The sequence below is a fragment of the Haemaphysalis longicornis genome, unplaced genomic scaffold, assembly GCF_048455015.1.
Source record: "Haemaphysalis longicornis isolate Haplotype H1 unplaced genomic scaffold, Haemaphysalis longicornis Haplotype H1 scaffold_11, whole genome shotgun sequence".
Classification (NCBI taxonomy): Eukaryota; Metazoa; Arthropoda; class Arachnida; order Ixodida; family Ixodidae; genus Haemaphysalis; species Haemaphysalis longicornis.
Window position 1 is genome coordinate 43,249,678 of NW_027526214.1, and position 19,159 is coordinate 43,268,836.

The following is a 19,159-nucleotide window of genomic DNA, read 5'->3' on the forward strand; positions in this document are numbered from 1 at the left end:
GTACTATATAGGAGCGTTTGTACGACAACGGAATCTCGTACACGACGTTACTCACACAGTCGACGTAACTTGTCTCATGCTGTCTGACGCACGCTGGTGATTTGCTGCTTTCTGAGTTAACGCGTTTACAAAGGCGGCTCAGTATCTTCGGAGCAGAAAACACAAGCCTTATGCCCACCTTGCCAACAATCTTCTTGAGCGCATGGCTCACTCCATGGATGTACGGGATGGCAGCTGTCTTGTGTCGTTCTGGATAAGGGAACTTCTCTAGATACTTTGAAGTAAATTCGTGTAGCAGCTTAATTGCTAAGGTACGCAGGAGGTCCGTAGGATAGGCGCACACCTCAAACGGTAACCTTGCGCCTCAAAACTCTGTTGTGCACGGTGGGTGCATGGCCTCTATAAGGCATATCTTAGCACAATCGTGGCAACTTCCATCTTCACGAGCTTCGAGTGTGCTGAGCTGTATGGTAATAGGCCCTTTTAAGACCTAGGTGCATACTTCCACCAGGTGTGCTCCTACCCAAAAAGTAGACTGGGTTCCAGAAATCTCATCTGGCCGTCCGTGGGCAGTTCCAAGGTCAAGGTGAAAGCCGTAAGGTGCGATTGGGACATTCCAAAAATCGCTTCAGCTCATACACTGGTTGTCCACTTCTCGGTTTCAAAAATGACTAGAAAATTGTCCACGAACCTGAATACCTTTAGTACTCTGTGCTCAGAAATGGCTCCCTCTAACTGTCTGTCCAATCAGGCAAGCAGTAAATCGCTCAAATTGGGGGACAGGCACGATTCTATGCAGAATCCATCTTTTTGGATTTACAACCCTCCTGCATGCTCAACGAAAGTCGAGCGTAGGTAATACCGTAGCAGCTCAAGAAAAGCAGACACGCTGGGGCCGCATGTATTCCGGAAGCGCACCGCTCCATACTAAACTACATATTCCCTCACCGCTTCAAGTATGGGGTCCTGAGGGAGTAAATAGTACATATCCATTACGTCGGCCGAGACCGCTACTACTTCTTTCTTGCTAAGTGTTCAGGAAGGTGTTTCTTTCATTCGGGATCCGTACAAGAAACGAGTCATCAATGGCCAAGACGGACAGTGACCGCTGGAGGTAAAGACCTAGCAAGAGCTGCCAAGTACCTTTTTCGCTAGCAATGACCCTGAACGGGCATCCCTGCTTATGCGTCTTGGCATGACGAGGGATGCCCGTTGTTATGCGTCTTATGCGTGTACGTATGCGTCTTGGCCGAGAGCGCATGTACACCTACTCGATCTAGAACTGCATAATTCCGCCTGCCGTCTCCTCTCTCGTCGGACTCTGGGCCCCTTCCAAAGGGAACGTAATGCGGTTGTGTCACATCGTACGTTATGATCGTCGAACCAAACGACTTTCTTCAGGGACTGCGTCTGTGCTGCATGTTTCCGTGAAGCCCCACCTGAACGGGGACATCAGCAGTTTTACCGCGACCGGAGGATCGCTACCCAACTGCCCGAGTTAGTGTGGTTTAAAGTCGTCGCATCGCTCCCTCGAAAACCTCCTCCGGCACGCCCTTCCCAAAAGGTGCATCTCGTGGGAACTTCAGACCTGCCATGTACTGCCAAAAAGTGCTGAGCCTCGGGCCGAAGTTCTGCGAGCACCCCAGCCTTGACAAGGACTGAGCTTCTATCCCTAGTCGGATGCAGCAATTCCCGGACGTCATCAGATGACACAAACAGGTACGTTAGCGCTGGGCTTGAAGTATTACCGAGGAAAGTGAAACCCCACCAAGCACTTCATTGAGGCAGAGTGGTATCATTGCTTCGGGAGCACGGGCTCAAGTTGCTACAGGCCGAAAATGAGGGAGGATTCGCGGTAATGCCTTCAGATTTATACAATGAGAAGGTGGGAGACGCTGGGCTTCCGCACTTCCGCTTGGTCAAAGACGTTCAGCCCTCCAGAGTGAAGAAGGGGGCAGTGCAGCTGTGGATTGACGCGGGACTTGTCGACCTCGCGGCATCAGTAAAAAAAGCCAATGCTCTAAATCTGACAGTCTTTTTCTCTGCCAAGACGCATAAGGAGGGATGCCCGTTCAGGGTCATTGCTAGCGAAAAAGGTACTTGGCAGCTCTTCCAAGGTCTTTACCTCCAGCGGTCACTGTCTCTCTTGGCCAGTGATGACCCGTTTCTTGTACGGAACCAGAATGAAATAAACACATTTATGAACACCCTTGGCAACAAAAAAGTAGGAGCGTTCTTGGCCGACGTAAAGGATCTGTACTATTCACTCCTTCAGGGCCCCATACTTGAAGTGGTGAGCGACTGTCTAGATGAGTATGAAGCGGTTTGCTTTTGGAATACTTGCGGCACCAACGTGTCTGCTTTCCTTTAGCTGCTATAGTATTACCTACGCTTAACATTCATTGAGCACGCAGGTGGCTTGTATATCCAAAAAGATAAAATCTACATAGGATCATGCGTGGCCCCCATTTCGAACGACTTTCCCGCTTGAACAGACAGTTATAGGGAGCACTTTCTGAGCATGGAGTACTAAAGGTATTCAGGTTCGTGGACGATTTTCTAGTCATTTTTGAAACCGAGAAGCGGACAACCAGTGAAGAGGCTGAAGCCATTTTTGGCGTGTCCCAATCGCACCTCACGGCTTGCACCTTCACCACGGAACTGCCCACGCACGGCCAGATGAGATTTCTGGAACTCAGTCTACTTTTTGGGTAGGAGCTCACCTGGTGGGAGTATGCACCTAGGTCCTAAAAGGGCCTATTACCATACAGCTCAGCACACTCGAAGCTGGTGAAGATGAGAGTTGCCACGATTGTGCTAAGATATGCCTTATAGAGGTCATCATGCCCCCACCGTGCACAACAGAGTTTTGAGGCGCAAGGTTACCGTTTGAGGTGCCCGCCTATCCTACGGACCTCCTGCGTCCTTAGCAACTAAGCTGCTACGCGAATTTACTTCAAAGGCTCCGGAGAAGTGCCCTCAACCAGAACAACACACGACAGCCGTCATCTCGTACGTCCCTGGCTTGAGCCATGCGTTCAAAAAGATTGTTGGCAAGGCGGGCGTACGGCTTGTGTTTTCTGTTACGAAGAAACTGAGCCGCCTTTGTAACTGGGTTAACTCAGAAAGCAGCAAGTCACCAGCGTGCGTCAAAAAGCACGAGACACGTTACGTCTACTGTGTGAGTAACGTCGTGTACGAGATTCCATTGTCCTGCAGATGCTCCCATATAGGAGAAACAGGCCACTGCCTGAATGAACGTTTGAGGGAGCACGCCAACAAAGTCAGCTCTTCTATATGCGCGACGCTCTTAGTGCAGTGCGCATCGTGCGGCTGCAGTCCGGGCTCAGAGAATGCGGCACACTCACATCTTACCGTGGGCTAAGAGAGAGGGCGATCTTCGAGGCCTTCCAAATCAAGAACAATGGGAGCGGCTGTATCAGCGAACCATCCATGTCACTGTTCATAAGGAAATGGCGTACCTACATGACTAGTCGTCTGGAAATCGTCACGCCGCGCAAGATTGTCGTTGCCATACTCACTATTCAGTCGCTATCACCTTTTCTGTCAAAATTTTATTTGGTATTTTTTCGTCTCTATCTTTCTCTTCCCCTAGTTTTTCAGGTATATATTTTTTGCGATTTGAAATCGTAGAGGTGTTCGTCATAGCTTGGGTCTTCTATTACTGGCTCAGTCCCATCTTTGGTGCTGTTTTCAAACGATAAATATAAGTTGACCACTTCCAAATATACAGAGCCACAAATCAAAATGCATACGAAAGAATAACTTACGTAAGAAGTCTGCAAATAATACATGGCTGTTCATGTCGTTGTACGGATAGATGAAAGTATTTTCTCCAAACCTTTTCTTCAAAGTCATTTAGCAGCTAAATATACCATCCCTGGACAGAGACGTGAGGTTGTGATGGAGTGATGGTTCCCATTTAGTAAATTTCTTCAACACATTTTTGGGCCAATAATTATTTTCTTCTCATTCAAACATTGAAGACACTTACTATGGTAAATGCACTTTAGGCCTAAGTTGAAAAAAATGGCCGCGTATCTGCTCCTTTCGTTGCAAATGCCATCAAAAGACGATAGCCTTTATCGGCCTTTGCGAAGTAAATGCCTCCCTTCGCTTTCCCGCTCACCTCCCAAGGTAAAGACGCCAAAGGTTTGCTTAAATCATTTTAAATTTCCCGCGTTCCACTGATCCAAACCGGGTGTCTCGATGCGAATGCTGCCGTACGGCGAAGACGCGCGTTAATCGAGGCGCCCTACTTCAGCGTTTATAGAACCGCGTTTCCCTACCCCACGTGCGTTGCAAGCAGAACGTGGAACCTGTCTAGTGGAACCTTGCGTAACTGTTGCCGGTTGATTTCTTAAAATGGCGCCAGAAGCTATAGTGGCGCGGGCGGCAGCAGGCGACGGCCGAGTGAATTCTTTTTCTGCAGTTGATGAAGTATTTAATTTCGCAAATGTCAAGCATGTTTGATTTTTTTATAAAGGAACACTGCAAATATCACTTCTGTGTTGATTTTTTGTGTGATATTTGCGTAATGTCTTGTTGTTCTTAAACAATGTTGACAAGTATGAACATTAAACCGGACATAGACGGGTAGATTTAGCTGTGATTATATAAGACTATTGCGCAGGCATTGCTTTGCTTTGGCCGGGTGGCTGAATCGAGTCACAGACAGACATACAGACAGACAAAAATTTCTGGGTTTAAGTAGCCCAAGAAAGACTATCGTCTTTAAAAAATGGTGGTTGCATGCTTCCGTATAGTATTGTGGCGTGGGGGATGGTGAGAGCTGCGAAACGAACTCGATGAGAATAATATACTATGTATTAGCTCATGTACACTCTGCGAAAAAACTGACATCGTATTTAGGGTGTTAATATATTATGAGTTCGTGTGCATCAACCCGTAATCTGGCGGTGTCTTTTTCGTCACGTTAGAGGGCCAAAATGATCAAAATCAGCGTTTGGTGTTACACACGCCTCTCACTGTTACGTTACCTTAATTTTGTTGGTGGTATTAATTTGGAGGCAAATGGTGTTTTTAAATTCAAACTTTCGTTGGTTTGTTTTGTTTTTCAGCTTTTTTGTTCCTTTCTGGGTCCAAATTCACCTTCAATATTTGTTTTTGATCCAGGCAAGGTGACCAGTCCTGACACATTACTTGAATTACTATTTCTCTCCTCCTGCTCGTCTGTGGTGCAGTTTTCTTAGCTAACGACCAACTGCATGTACTGTGCCAAACGAAACACGATGGAATACTTGTCGCACAAGTCTGCTGCAGATGCGGCCGTGATAAGTTAGTTGTCTCATTATGACCGAGTCAGCCATGCGAATTTTTACGACACCATCCACCGCCACTGCCGAAGCTTCGCCGCGCGCAACGTCATGACCAGAGATTGCCACGCATACCACCCAAACGAATATGTGATAAGATTTGCCGCTTTAAGTGAAGTAATATAAATGGAACCAATGTCAGGACATCACAAGTGGAAGGTCATACGGCGAAGCTTTGCAATTTGCCACGCGCTCGCGTGCCACGGCCTATATCGCTGCACCTTTGGACGCGCCAGCCTACTTGTGTTGGCGGTCTTCACCTCGGGTTTTTAGGGTGCGGCTCATTGTTCTTATATATGAGTCCCCTGGCGGGGCCTATTGTCCAGGTTGAAGCCCCCGAAGTGACGGCCACGATGAAGCTAAACGATGTGATGGTAGGGAGTGATGAGTTGCTACCCTTTTGCCTGTATGATAATTTCATTGAGGGCGAATGTCCCTGCCGAGCTAATGTCCCGAAGGAACCTAGGTAAAGTCATGAACTCTCGGATTCACATGCGACAAAAGGGCTAGATATACGATGTCTCATCCTTGACTCGTCCGGTCGCAACTTGTACAGTCTAGTCTTGTGTGGCTGGTAGCACGCTCTGGACCCGAGGCGAGGAACGAAGTTGAATGCTGGGGGCTGCGGGACTCATGCTTCCGGGCATGGCCAAAGTAGCCTCGATGAACTCTTCAAGAGAAAGGTACTGCGAAGCGGGATTGACCATGTGGTTCAAGTCACTCAGTAAACCGAATATGGGCGGTGCATGCAGGACAGTTGTCCGATAAACCATGGTTGAGAATATTCAGCGATGGTTTTACAATGCTTACTTGGCGGCCATAAGAGATATCCCACAAGGGAAACGCCAGTCTCTTTGTTGTCGTCGTCTAGAGTCGTGAAGCTGAGTGGCATGGTCCATATATGCGATTCTGCTGAAAATATATCACTGTAATATTTATTCCGAAAACTTTGAAAAAAAAACTTGCTGCACATGAGAATGCTGTTCTTCACTACTGTGAAAATGAGGACGAAACTGACCTGGTCCTTATCGCCATCAATTATTTACCCTTAGGGGACCCTGCCAGGATATTACGTAAGGGGGAACGGGTTCGAACAAACCATACGTAAATGCATCTCCCGACCACGAACACAAAGCAAAATAGAATTCGAAAAGTGTAACAACTAATACCTGAATGTATTGTAGTAATTTTAAAGCACAAAAACACCCAACTGATTATATGGGAAAAAAGAAACATTACAACGGTACTGTCTTGAAATGTGTTTCGAGAAATAACTACTGCATTAAGGTGCGAGGATCCGGACTATTTCACTACTAGATCCGGAAGCCGATATATTGACTATTGACTAATATTGACTATTGACTACTGATCTTTTGACCATTGACTATTGACTGTTGACAAATTTACTATTATATCCGGAAGCGGATTCCCATCATCAAACGGTAATGTAATGATGACTTGCTTAAAGCGTTTGTCGAACTTTTTAAATTTCAATCACTTGATAAAATGAAAATGGGCGCGTAGTGCGAATTGTTGGCAGAATCAGAGGGCCATGTAAATCAGAAAAATTTAAAACAGTTTGCGAGACAGGCAAAGGCGTGCTTCTTTCGTTTAAAATCTAAGGAGTCAAGCCAAAGTGATAAATTTATATTAATATTACTAGTTCGGAAATAGTACTGGGAAGTTATGAATCGAGCCATTCAATTCTGAATGGCTTCAATGGCGTCGTTTAAGTAGTGTTGGTGCGGGTTCCTAATTGAAGCGGAGTACATGAGCTTACGACTGACGAAGATTTCGTAGGAGTGTTTACGGACTGAGGACAGGGAGAAGGAAAGGGACCTTCTGATAAAACCATGTGTTTAGGAATCATCGGTGGTTAACTGTGTCGCATTATCTGTCCATGTATATTTGCTATTCATGACGACACCCAGGTAACTCAAGCATTCTACTAATCAGAAACTGTTAGATTGCAGGGAATAAGTTTAATTTATGCTATGATTCTTACGGGAAACGTGAAAATTTTACACTAATATTCAGTTGCATCATGTATGTAAAACACCAAATATCAATTAACCTTCAATCTTTTTGTCGGGCCAGTTGATCACAGCTAGAATTCATACTGCAGTAAAGGACACCAACGTCTGCGATGAGCCGTATGGAAGATATAATACCTTTTGGAAGGTCAGTATAAAAAACTAAAATTAATAGAGGTTCTTTAACAGAACCTTGAGGTACGCAATCAAAGATGGTAGTAGCCAAGGAACAGTGACCTCCTACGGCTGTGTATTGGGATCGACTTGTCAGTATGCAATGTATTCATCAGAGTATTAGTGTGTCGAGATTTTTACGGGAGAGATTAAACAGAACTTATTGGTTAGGAACGCCATCAAACCCTTGGAAAAATTGAGAAAAATTACATATGTTCGGAGAAAAAACTAGAATTTAAAGCAAGGTCCGTAGTCAACTCGAACATTTGTAGTTTACAGGAGCGACTTGGGGGAAAGCTACGCTGATTTTTAAAGACGAATGAGTTTTTTTTAAGGCGTGTTGCCACCCTCGAGTGGTATATGTGCTCGAGAGTAGAAGTTAAAAACATTTGGCGGTGATTAGAACGATCAAACCAATCACCCGCTTTTATATATTGCTGATATGCTGCTTAGGTTCCCGTTATGCGGAAGTGTAATATCTGTTATTGTCCGCGTACAAAAGTATATCGAGAAAGTTGGCGCACATTTAAGTATTTTAGCTGGAGTTATTCTGGTTCCGGAGCATGAGATATTTTTTTTTGTTTTTCTACAAGTTTAACCATACCCGAAGTAGTGATGGAAGTCGGAAGCATTTTGTAAAATTCTTGCATGTTTGAGAGAGGGCTTACAACGTCATTTTCTCGCCTGAGCACGGACAGAAAATACGTGTTCAACACGTCAGACCGTTGGTCCTGTGGAACATCTGAACCTTCGGGATTCCTGAATGAAATGGTCTGCGTATGGTTTTTTTTCGGCTTTAAAAGGTTCCAAAATATACAGGGGTTAACGCGTGAAATGTTGAACAGGTCACGGTGATTAAACTGCTTTGAGCGTCCCAGAAGACGCGTGTATTCCTGTAGACATACGAAGTGCGGCATTTTGCCTCTCCAAAGAGGTGGTTTTATATTGCGAACCTTTTTAATGCATTTTTTTAGCTCCGACACACTGCGCGAAACCATTCGTGCAGTAGTGGGAGAAGAGATGCGGAAATGTTTCCTGACGACGCAAAAGTTGAAGTCGCTTCCCAGAGTGACGTGATTCGAGACTAAGTTCAACACGCTGTGGGAACTTCTATGTGGTCCCAAGCACCCCGCGAGCCACAGGCCATGAACTACCTCGACCCTGTTCATGGACCCCGCCCTGCTCCAGCCCGTCATGAACAAGCTCCGTGGGACCGCTGTCCACTGTACCCCCGTTTACAGCCCAAAACTAGACGCCGAGGAAGACCGACGTTTATGAAAGTGCCGGTAATCAACCCCTGCGCTACCACCATGGAGAAGACGATCACATCTATCATAACGAAAGAGACTCGGACGTCGTGGTTTCTCTGTCGACGCATCTCGCCATTTCCCAGTGCAACAATGACGTAAAATCGATTACTGCCTCTCTCAAACCAGCCGCGGCCCCTCCGGTTCAATCATTCGTCTTCGGCCTACCCCTACCAATCCCCGAGCAGGCGTACGAATGCTGACTTCGCAAGTGTAAGGACCCCAGCCCACGCAGAGGAATCTAGAAGCAGCAATTTGTAGAGCCTAAGTAGCACGACAACAAAAAATAGAAACCTCCAATGACGCAACGACTCGCGAAGACCGGGATTCACCAGATGCCCCTCACCCGACGACCTGATCTAACCTTGATGTGACTCCCAAACACCACGACAACTATACGGGGCGACATATAAGCGACATGATCTAGCATGCCACTGAGAAGACGACGGTAATGGCGACGCATATTGCCCAACCGTCAAGTTGCACCAGCCGAGATATGACGCCCCTACACACTCGGAACTCTTCGAAGGAGGCGGCACCCGTCCAATTGTCCATCGGCTGCTTTGATGAAGTCGCCTTCATAGATAGGAGAGCCGACTGCTCCTTAATGAGCGGTATATTCGTGTCTAAGCCGAAGGACGTTGCGTCCAGATGATATGGTCCCCACTTACGCACATCACGAGGCTATCGCCAAGTGGGAGGTAAACATCACGTGTCACCATAGATGGCACCACGTACCGGCCGTGTTAGTCATTTTGCCTAACTCCACCCGTGACGTGATTCTTGGAACTGAATTTTATGAAGGACAAAGGTGCAATATTTGATCTGCAGAGCAAGTCGATAACATTTCGGATGTACACTTTATGACGCTAGACCTGAACCCCGAATACCGTGCTGCTGTAAGGATCGCTGATGATCATGTCGTCCCGCTACCCCGCACAAGCTTCATAATCAAGGTTTACAATGAAGATGCTCCTCCTGTCGTCTAGACTAAGGTACAGAGTGAGCAAAGGTTGCTTCTCTACCTACCAAAGTTTCCCCGTCAGGAAAGGCCTTGTGAGCTTTGAGCAACGCCCATCCCAAGTTTTGGTCATTATTTCACAGACGAGTACATTCATTTCCACAATGGTGCTGCAATTGCGTTCCTCAGAGAAACGCAATAAGCAAGTGATGGGATTACTGTCGCCGAATTTTAACGCCCTAAAACTCTTTCCCGAAAACACTTTCGACCTTCCACATCCCTTCGACGTGAATCTGGCGCAAGCGCGAGGAAAACGTAACAAAATATTGGCATTGATGGGTAGTTACAGCGAATGCTATATATCGAACACAAAATTCCGTCGGATACATCAAGCGAAGCACCCAATTGTAACGAAAGATGAGCCCAACATACCCGACAGTCACCGTACAGCGTGTCTTCACACCAGCGTGAAGCCATTTGGACACATGTGAAAGACATGTGCTCAGCGACATTATACATCCATCGAAACGCCCCTGGGCTGCGCCGGTTGTACTCGTGAAAAAACGAGGCGGCACATTAAGGTGTTGCTTGGACTAAGGGCGACTTAACAAAATCACGAAAAGGAGTGTACCACCTGCCACAAATCGGCCAGGCCCTCGAACACTTTGCCACGCCAAGTAGGTCTCATCGCTGGATCAACAGACATGCTACTGGCAAATGGAAGTGGGCGGGAGAGACCGAGAGATGACGATGTTCATAACCCTGGACGCCTTTACGATTTCAAGGTGTTACCGTTTGGCCTGCGCATGGCACCAGCAACTTTTCAAAGAATCATTCACACCGTGCTTGCTGGCCTAAACTGGCACTTCTATCTTGTATACATCGACGACGTTGTGGTATTCGCCCAAACTTTCGGCAAACAGCTTGCAAGGTCGGTGTATGTACTCGAGGCTATTTGGTCGTTGAGGCTAACACTGAAGCCTGAATAGTGCTGGTTTCCGTACGAGGAATTTACGTTGTTAGCCATGTCGTCAACACCGCGGGAGTCCTGCCTTACTTAGCCAAACTGCAGCCTCAGCGAACCCCCAAAACCGAAACACAGGAAGGGCGCTCGAAATTTTCTCAGACTGTGCACATACTGCCGGCGCTTCGTCACAAACTTTGCACCCATTGCAGAGCCCCTCGCGCACTTTACAAAAGCTAGCTCCCTTTTTACCTGGGAAAACTGCCAAAAAACATTTTTCGTGCAGCAACAACGCCTGCAAACACGCCCGTGCTCGCTCATTTCAACGAAAACACTGCAACGGAAAGCAGTCATATAGGTTTGCTTGCCATCCTCTTCCAAAGGAAAGCGGCGGCGAAGTAATCGTTATGTGAGCCGTGCTCTTTCGAAGCAGTAAAAAAATCTACTCAGCATCTAATAAAGAGCAATTATAAGGGCCATTCGAAAATTTTGTTCATACTTGTAGGGTTGACCATTCGAGGTTTTGTTAGACCACATTGCCCATTGTAGGCTTGCCAATTTTTAGACCCCTCTAGCTGTCTAGGGTGGTGGAGCTTGCTTGTCGAACAGTTCCACGATACGATCGTCTATTATTCCGGCAGGAAACCCTCTGAAAGCGGCTGCCTGTCCCGCGCCCCCGTCGACCCACCACCGCAAGGCACAGACGAAGACAGCGCGCTCTTCGGAGTCGTGATGGAGGGCTACCTAGCCGCCCAGCAAAGCGCCGACCCCAATATGCGCGTCATGCTCGACAACATCAAAGGACGCAACGTCACCGTGCATAGAACCTTGAAACGCATCTTACCATCATTCAGGCATGGCATAAAAGCGCCCCGCGCTTTTATTTCCGCGCCCCGCCACTGGAACAAATTATCTTCTTGGAATCCCTGCAGACCTCCGTGGAAACTTTTTGTAAGCATGCCACGCTGACTTGTCTTCCAGACATCTCGGCGTAGCTCGCACTGTTGGACAAATCAAGGATAAGTAGTACTGGCCCCGCATTACAACCAATGTGGCCCACCACGTCCGGAGCTGATGTGACTGCCGGCTACAAACAACGCCGCTGACGAGACCCGCCGGACTTCTGCAGCCAATCGCCATCCCACCGAGGCCTTTTCAACAGATTGGAACGGACTTTCTGTGCCCGTTCCCTACGTCACGATGCCAGAACAAGTTGATTGTGGGGCCGATAGACTGCACGACGCGCTACGCAGAGACCGCCGCTCTTCAGAGAGGGTCTGCACAAGAAGTCGCCACGTTCTTCCTAACGAAGTTGTGCTGCGACATCGAGCCCCTGAAGTCCTGATCATGGGCCGGGGAACGGCCTTCTGTGCGGAGCTTATGCAAGGAATCTTGCACTACAGAATGACGGATCATCAAACAAGGACGGCGTACCACCCCCAAACGAACGGAATAAAGGAACGACTGAACAAAATGATCGCAAACATGGTGTATATGTATGTTTTTGTTGAACGTAACACTTGGGACGACGTCTGTTCGTACGTCACATTTGCATGCAACACGGCTATCCAAGAAACTACGCATATGACACCGTTGGAGTTGGTCTACGGGAAAAGTCGACTACGATACCTGATATCATGCTTCCGCACGTAGAAGACGACAACTTCTACGTGCGGAAGCACGTAGAAGTTGTCGTCTTCTCCGGCGTGCAGAGGAAGCCGGTCAGCTCCTTCGCGTTTGCACAAAATACAGGCAGCTGGTGAATGCTAGACGCTACAACCGCCGATGCCGAGACGCCGTGTACCATCCACAAGATCGTGTGTTGGTTTCCAATCCGATTCAACGACGTAAGCTGGGGGACAAGTATCTGCGATGGTAGTTGGTTTCCTACCAAAATCTGCAACATATTGGCGAACTTACTTATGCGGTCATCCCCGATGGTGGTTTTGTAACATCGCGGTCACGCACACGGCACTACATCTTCCAAGTGGTTCGGCTGAAAGCTTCGTGTTTACGATGATAAACATTTTTGTTGTTTGTTAGGCCTGTATTTTGTTTTAGCATCGGGTCGGTGCACTCCTGAAGGGGGGGGGAGGTTAGGCCGCGAACCATACCTTTGGTTGTTTTTTATGTTTTGTTTTTCATAGCCAGCTGTGCCGGGTTGTGTTATCGGTATTATCCGTGGGTGAAGTGAAGCGCGCATTCCATCCTTTATGCCGCGCGTGTTATGTCCTTTGATAGGGAGAGTGAATCGAACTAACGTCATGAGCCTACAATATTATTCTTTATTGTACAGTGCTCTGGGGGCAAATTGACGGATTGAGAACCACTCTCCTTGAGAGATAAATGGCCACAGAGCATAAACACCGGTACACAATTCGCCGACACTCGCCTGCGCACGTCGCATTGTTTACTGCTGATTCGCCACCTGTGTATCCTTTGAGTTTTCAGGAAAGCACAAGTTCACTCTGATAAACTTTTTTTTCCTTTTTGCCAACTGCGTCATCTTTGGCTTCCTGACAATATTTGAAAAGTCTTTTGCAGACAAGTTCAAGAAATTATTTGTAAGTGTCGTGGCAAAACGAATAATTTTGAACATTTCACGATCATAGGTTATGTTTTTCTAGTAACCACAAGTGAGAGGGAAGGGAAAGACTCTGTGAGTTTCAATGGTGTTACAAAAATGACAATTTTTAAAATACAAGTACAACCCCCCAAAAACGTACTAAAATCCCTGTACTTTGTCTAATGCATTTAATGTCACAGAGAACACTGGCATCTCAACCGGTGATGTGCAGCCAGATGTTTCATTGACTGAAAAAACATCTTGAAAGCGAGGAATGGCTTTCGTACACCCCCTCTGCGCTTCTTCGACCATGTCTTCTAACCCACATAACACGATCTCATTCGCCGAAACTACTCCTTGTAGCTACCTTTATTGATAGCTCCTTAGCCGCTTGTAGTCACCTTGAGATTTTGTTGAGCAAAAATCAGCTTCCGTCAACATCGTCCCTTGAAGAAACCTACATAGTCTTTGGCTAAGTAATATCCGGCGGAGCCGCAGAATTGATGCACATAAACCCTCTTGAAGCCCTCATACCAAACTCAACCTACGTAGTGTAGAAGAAATGTAAATTCAACAAACGTAAGTTTGTTGATGGCGTGATTAGCGACAGAAACCAATAAGCTTACACTGAAAGTCAGTAAGGGCACCCTCATCTTATAGTCGTCTTGATATTCTGTTTCAGATGTGCAAACAGAAGTTTACTCACATGCACAAAATAATGTCTTAATTTCAAGAAATCGCGTCGAAAGTAAAAATACTTGCGGGTTTCATGAATGGTCTGTTAATATTTCTGTATAGGTTGAGGAAAATGTTCAGAACACATTTTTGCAACTTAGAAGAGTCCCTCGTTTGAACTCAGCAAGAGTTGCACCTTGATGTTGATATTCGACAGGCAAACCCAAGCAAACACCTCATTGGCAATGTTGAAGAGCCGTTTCAACATAGCTCTTGAGGGTACTGCAGTGTTGTGTATAAGGATAAACTGATTCAGTCCGTTAGTCTCAGGAGACCGCCTATGCTTGTGCTCATAGGCATAAGTTAGCGTGCAAACCACCTCGCCGCAGACAGTGGTGGTTTTGTGTATATTTTGCTTGACTGCCGGTAAAACACTCAGTGGTGCCGTGGTTATACCTTTGAGCGTGGTGGTTTTGCTCCAAAAGCTTTCCCAAACAATTTTCCGAAACGCTAGCTCCGGTGCCTCAAATACAGAGCTTCTCAGCGTTACTCTGCCAACCTGTGAATTCTTGTTCGCATTTTTTTTGGAGCCATGTCTCCTGTCTCTTTTATCTGTTTAATTCGTCATGCAAATAACAGTATTAGGTTGGCCTCCTGCTTCCGGCTGCCAGAACGTAGGAACTCTGCTCACGGCAGCAGCCACCAGCTACGCTAAGACGACTCTGATCGCCCTTCCATGCCCGGCTGAAGCCCTGCTCGGAACCTTTCCGCAACAACAAACCACAGTCGTCGCACTGCTATATTGCTAAGGAAATGTGGCACAATAACTACCAGAAAAATTCGAAAACAAATTGTCAAATATAGATTTCGCACAGCCCGAAAGCGCAAGTCCCCACAGTGCGTGAGAAAGTTCACGGCGGCGCATTCGAACACCATCTCCGTGCCGCTGGGCGCTAGAACGTCCGAAGTCTAATTCGGCTTGCAGCTCCCGAGAATAGTTGCTGTTGCGCATGAGTTAGAGTTCTCGCTCTTTTTGGAGGGCAGCGGCAATATTTTAACTATTAGAGGCTTGGAACTTGAATCCATGTTTTTACAGGCGGTTACCGCAACGCTGGCGACCCAGCAGACAAGTCTCGTACTTACGAGTGAAAAAACAGCGCATAAAAGACAGGACAAGAAAGGACACAGGACCACGGCGCTGTTAGTCAGCGCCGTGGTCCTGAGTTCTTTCTTGTCCTGTCTTTTAAGCGCTGTTTTTTCACTCGTAATTATGAACCAACCAGCCCAAATGCGTACTTTATTGAAGTCTCGTACGATTGCTTCTGCTGGCTGCACCGTAGAGAACAGGCGTGCGATAGTAAAGTACGTTGTTGGGCTAGTTGGTCGATCATTATTAACAGATCTATAGCGCAAAAAAGACGAAGGACAAAGAATGCACGAGGACGAAGTGCTAACTAGCAACTACTGGTTTACTGATGCCCTAATGAGTGTGCTTCTTTCAATAATGTGTGCTTCTTTCAATTATGTGTCTTAAATGTGTGCTTAAAAATCTGTGCTTAATAATGTCTTAAAAATGTGTGCTTCTTTCAATAAACCAGTAGTTGCAAGTTAGCACTTCGTCCTCGTGCATTCTTTGTCCTTCGTCTTTTTTGCGCTATACATCTGTTAATCGCGTGCAATAAAAATCGTGCAGAGAAGTCTTCTCCAACTCAACTTTCACCTTCCGCTCAAGTGTAAAAAAAAATATCGCCGCCGAACAAAAAATCAAAGGGGCACCGAAGTACCTGTCCCATACGCATCTGCAGTCAATGTAGCGAAACAACCTTGTGCGACAACCTGGGGCCCGCTGCGTGGTTATTCTCTGCCTTTGACTATCGAGGAAATACGTTATGCGGAAATTTGGCGAGCAAATTGGACATATTAGATTAAGAGAAACACAGCAATGGCCTGTGGATTCTTGTACAACCTTCAGTCCTAAAGCGTTGGCATCAAAACACTGAAACCGTAGCGAAAGAACGATTACAAAAGAAACGACGTTCCCTCTGCCGTTCCTCCGTAAACGTAATGAGTTACCGTTACAGTTCCACACACTCGTAATGGAACTATGAAATTCCCCCGTTCCTCCCAAAAGAAACTAGATACAAGAACGCCGTTCCATACAACAGTGCCTTCTTATTCAAAATCTGAAATGCTGCGCAGGAAAGGCGTGACCTACGGTATTTGCCGTACGTAGTCCTGGAGTCCGTGTCCATGCCCTAGACGCCCGGTTGAACCAGAGCCTGAGCCACAGCCACCTCTTCTGCCGTCAACGCTGTGATGGTCAGTCGGTCGTTTATCGTATCGACTACTGCCGCCCGGTTGCTGCCTTTCCTAAGAGAGGTGTCCTCCACGTATGGAACCCGGTGAGTCTCCTCCAGCTGTTGGGCGAGGGCCTTGGCCTGCCCATCGCGCCTCGCGTCATCCCTAAACGGATCCATGTTCTGGGTTAGGGGCTGGTACTGATGCCCTACTTCAACCTCTCTCGAAGGAGCGCCGTCCTGGGTATCAGTTCTATCTGCCATCCAAGCTTGCGCAGAGAAGCCGTCCGTGCTCTATGCTATTTGAACTGACGCATTGATTACAGAGTTGAAGTTCAACCATCCCGCCCAGCTTGTTGTGAACGCCCATGTTCTCCAGTCGTCGGCTCGATGAGTGTATCAGAATGCCCGGAGCTTGCTTTGTTTCTTTGCGAATGAGCGGTTCGAGGGTGTTTCTCTTCGTCCTGGTCAGCCGCAGATATGGAACCGACTAGGTAATCTTCAAAACAACATACGCCCGCACCAGGTGGATGGCGACTTCCTCCTTAAGATTTCTGTTTCTATTACACGCCAGGCATAAAATGCCAAGTATCTGTTCCATGGTGGTTTTGATTCTAGCGAAGGCGACGTGCACATGCCTGTTCTTCGGCAGCAGCAGGCACAGTATCCTACACATCTGCGTCGGTTTGATGTCTATGCTGTGGATTCTTCCCGCGACTGCCGGTTGGGGAGCCTTCCTGCGTCTGCCCGGCTCCACGAGGTAACGCTTCCATTTCAGTGGTGCGCAGCTCAGCCCGCATGACTTGGCATACTCGTGCCCAGGCGTGGCTGCACACTTCAAGAAATTCTCGATCCACCCGGCGGAGCTGTCCTTCGCCCTACATTAGTGATGTCGTCGCCGTAAAGGGCGTGGTCAATGCAGTTTATTTGCTCGAGTAAATAAGGTATCGGGAGGGGAGCCAGGTTGGAAATCAGGGGAGACAGGGCGGAACCCTGAGGCGTGGTCTGCTGGCCGAGCTCGAAGGGATTCGACTTCTCCCCTCCTACTGTGTCTTTGCGCTTGGAAAGGGTTCAGAAAAGGTTCACGCGCATCTTCTCTCGCCGCTACACCCTACACGAGAAATACGCTTACAAGGATGTCATCAAGCGGATGAAGCTCGAAGAACTGCAATCTAGACGCACAAACCGCGATTTAGTGTTTTTGTTCAAGTGTATCCACTCCAGATTCGACAGCCCGAAATTAGTGAGCTCTGTTCGGTTAAGGGCACCAATTCGAGCTCTCCGCCCCCACCTTTGCTTTGATGTGACCACCTCAGAGATGCTGTCTCCAGTGTGCCGTGTGCAACGTGTGTACAATGGTTACTTTCGTGCATCTTTGGACGTCTTTTCCGGCAATGTTAACTCTTTTAAACGCGCCCTGAAAAATGCATGCATTTGAAGCCGCTGTTGCCCATTCAGTATGGTATAGAAGTTATCTCGCGTTCGTGTTTTCCGTTCCCTTCTCATTTTCTACACTTGCACCGTTTGCCGTACACATACTCCCGTGCACCTATGTATGTGTGTCCGCAGGTGTGTGTGCATGCATGCACGTGCGCATTTGCCTGCACTTGTTCACCTTCACATGCACCCGCGTGGGCATGCGTGTATGTATGTTTTGTTTGCACTCACGAGCGTATGTGCCGTGCATACATATAAATTTTGCTTTATATATACTTATTACCAGTATCCACGTTCCCCAGTAAGTTACGACGGTGGATTGTACAGAACTTGCGTGTATGCCAATGTACTTTGTAGTATACCTTGTCACAAGCCCTGTCTCAGCGCGTGCTAATGTACCTGACTGTAATCTCAATTCCTTAAATGTATAAATTGAGTGTGTGTGTGTGTGTGCGTGTGTGTGTGCGTGTGTGTGTGTGTGTGTGTGTGCGTGTGCGCTTGCGTGCGTGCTTACGTGTGTGTGAGTGCGTGTGCGTGCCTGCGAGCACGCGCGTGTGCGGTGGTACTATGTACTTTGTGATCCCTGCACTTCATAACCAGTCTCCATGTTTTACCGTTTGTTTATCTGTGTGTCGCCCTGTCCTTTTTGTGTGCACCACCCAAGAAGGCCTAGTGCTGTTGGTGGGCACCACCCAATAAACAATAAACAATAAACAATAAACAATGGCTGTTCTGTTTGTGACTAAGACCTTCACGTAACAGAAGTTTCTCCGGGTGCACTTTGTCTTTTTAAAATTAGACAGCACGGCCGCAGGCGTCACGTTGTGGCAGGCACCTTTTAGGTCGAAGGCTCGGATCTCCCGCTGGCTGTGCCTTTGGGGCTTTTTTTACCACCATTGACTCTTGAGTACTCAGATGTTTGCGGAAACCGAACATCGTCACGGGAATTCACTTCGTTTGTTCGTGATGCCCATGCACCCGACGTAGCACCATAGGCTCAATCACTTATCCAGCGCAGGACGTGAGGGAAATGGGACGCATGTTGTCAATCCAGGGGGCTTTCCGGGCTCCGGGATGAACCGCACTTTGGCTTCATTTAATCGCGCGGAAAACGCGAGCTGTTACAGGCTTTGTTGACGTGCAAGGAACTCGCCCGCAACCGTACCGCTCATGCTGGCGAGCAACTTGTTAGTTATGGCGTCCTTGCCGGGTGCGCTTCTCTTGTGGCTCTCGTCTATATTAGCCCAAAGTGCCGCCTTGGTTAACGGCCTGTCAAGCTCTTCGTTCTCGGTTGCTTCGTGCTCCTGAGTGATCGGGAGTGCGCCCTTCTTGATCTGCAGGTATGTGTCGGCGAGGGCCTTGAGTAGCCTGCAGCCTTCATCCTTGTA